At 77.0% G+C, this 2,446-nt stretch overlaps 1 non-coding gene across 1 annotated transcript; it reads left to right on the top strand.

Annotated features, from left to right (window-relative positions):
- Nucleotides 1-1,990: 1,990 nt before the first annotated feature.
- Nucleotides 1,991-2,143, top strand: LOC148218606 (5.8S ribosomal RNA). Its single transcript, XR_015800306.1, has one exon. It is a non-coding gene; the product is annotated as a 5.8S ribosomal RNA (ribosomal RNA).
- Nucleotides 2,144-2,446: the final 303 nt, after the last annotated feature.

The following is a 2,446-nucleotide window of genomic DNA, read 5'->3' as shown; positions in this document are numbered from 1 at the left end:
TGGGCCGTGTTCCCCGCGCCGGCGGGGCGGCCCGAGCCGCGGTGGTCCTCTCGGGCGCAGCGCCGGGCTACTGAGGGAAACCCCGGGCCCCGAGAAGGATTGCCGCGGTGATGGCAGCGGACGTCGGGCGCGCCCCCGCCGGTGGACGCTCCCCCGAGGGTGGCAGCGGGGGAGGCACCCCGGCGGGGCCATGCAGGTCGTTTCCCTCACCCCAGGGCCAGGTACCTAGCGCTTCGCGCCTCGGCGGTCTCCTGCCGGTTTCCCTCGGCGTCGTCAAACGCCTGTTGGGGGCCGAAAGGGCCGCCGAGCCGGGCGGAGGTTTAAAGACTCGGGCGGCCCGGCACGGCCCCGCCGCGGCGGCGGCGGCGGTGGCGGCGGCGGCAGCGGGTGTCGGGCGGTGGCGGCGCGGGGCGCCATCGAGGGGTGGGGAGCTACTCCCGCCGATCCCCTGCGGTGGCGTGTCCGTCGCGACCGGCCGCGCTCGCCGTCGTCGGCGTCCCGCCGCGCTTGCCCGCGCGCGGGGGCCACCCGTGCCGGGCCGGGGAAGGGGCGCCCTGCCCCCCCCTCTCTGCGGCCCGGTCTCGGCGGAGAGGCCGCGGCGCGCGATCGGCCGCGGGGGGCCGACCCCGCTGGCCTCTGCGATGCGGGGCGACGCCGGCAGAGGGCGCGCGCTCTCTGCCTTACCTACCTCAGCTGCGGGGTTGCGGCCGCCGGGGCCCGCCGCGCTCTCTCGCTCTTTCTCCTTAGCCGCCGCCGCGGGCTCGCGGGCGGCGCCGCGTCAGGCGCGACCGCGCGCCTCTCGCCTCGACGGCCTTGTCGCCTCGAACCGCACCGCGGCGGCGCCGGCCGCCGGCCACCCCTGACTCGGAGCGCTGTCCCCGCCCGTTGGGGCGCAGCGCTCGGCCGGCTCCTCCATCGCCGGAGGTCCGGCGGGCGCGGGCGACCCCGTGCCGAGCGGCGGCGTCGCCGCTCGGCGAGTGTCCCCGCCCCCCCCGGGGGGGGGGGACGGTCGGCCGCGAGGCGCCCGCCTTCACCGGCGGCCGTCCCGGCCCGGGCCCCGCCCGTCCGCTTCCCCGTCGCCCTTCCCGGCCGCGTGTGGGCCAAAAAAAAGGGGAGGCGTGCGGGGCGGCCGCGGGGGCGCTTCCCCGTCCGGTCCCCGAGTGGAAACGAGGGGAGCGGGCGGTGCCCCCCGGCTCAGCCGCCGTACGCCTGCCCGCTGGGCGCGTGCTCGCGGAAGGGCAGCTCGGCGGTGCGAAGCGGCGGCGGTCCCGGGAGTGCGGCCGCGGGTGGCGGAGGGGTTTTGCCGAGCGGCAGACCTCGGGCGCTCCGCGATGCCGGCTCGGGTCTCGGCGGCGTCCCGCCTCCGGCGCCGGTGGCGGAGCGCGGCCCGCCGGGCGTTCGCCTTCCGGCGGGCAAGCGGTCCCGCGCCAGGGGTTGCGCCGGCGGAACGGTCCCGCCGCCGCGTGGCGTTTCGGGCGACGTTCAGGGGCCGCTGGCGGGAGAGCCGGCCCCCGCGTTTTGGCGCGGCGGCGTTCCGCGAGTCGGCGGAGCGGTGAAAAGGAGAAGCCAGGGAGTGAGCCGGGAGCGGCGGGGGCCGGCGGTCGCGCCCCCGGCCCGCGAACGCGTAGTCGTCCCGTGATCGAGAGGCCGGGCGGGCCACCGTGCCCCCCGCGGTCCGGCGCGTTGCCGCACAAGCCCCTCCGCGCGGAGGTCGGGCCGAGCCCGGGCGCCTGGGCCGCCTCCGAAGGACGGCACGCGAGGCGGCGTCTCCCCTCGCGGGGGGAGGCGGTCGGGGGCGCGGGCCCCTCCGCCTTTCTTTGGCCGACCTTCGGAGCGTTGCGCGGGGTTTCTCTTTTTTGCCCCGCGCTTTCTCCTCCTCCTCCTCCGTTTGTGTGTGCTCGTACGGTCGAAGCGGGGCGCGCGGGGGCGCGCGCGTCCCTGCAGAAACAGAAAAGGGGCCGCTTCACGCGAGCGGTCCCGAAAGCCAGACAACTCTTAGCGGTGGATCACTCGGCTCGTGCGTCGATGAAGAACGCAGCTAGCTGCGAGAATTAATGTGAATTGCAGGACACATTGATCATCGACACTTCGAACGCACTTGCGGCCCCGGGTTCCTCCCGGGGCTACGCCTGTCTGAGCGTCGCTTGACGATCAATCGCCGTCCGGGGGGGCCACCCCGGCGGCGCGGCTGGGGTTGCCTCGCAGGCCCGTTGCCCGCGGTCGACGTCGACGTCGTCGTCGTCGTCGCCGCGCAGGGCCTTCGTCCCCCTAAATGCAGACTCGGGGAGCGCTCCGTAGCTCCCCGCTCCCGGAACGAGCCGCTGGGGCGGAGCTCGTCCTTGCCGGGGCCGTGCCGCGGTGCGGTGGCGGTGGCCGGGGAGAGCGAGAGTCGGCGTCGAAGACGCCGCCGTGGGCCGTGCGAGAGAGACGAGAGAGCGAGAGGGCC

This window comes from Sturnus vulgaris, unplaced genomic scaffold, assembly GCF_052056855.1.
Source record: "Sturnus vulgaris isolate bStuVul1 unplaced genomic scaffold, bStuVul1.hap1 Scaffold_177, whole genome shotgun sequence".
NCBI lineage: Eukaryota > Metazoa > Chordata > Aves > Passeriformes > Sturnidae > Sturnus > Sturnus vulgaris.
The sequence above is the reverse complement of the archived record's forward strand: the minus strand, read 5'-3'. Positions and strand labels throughout refer to the sequence as shown.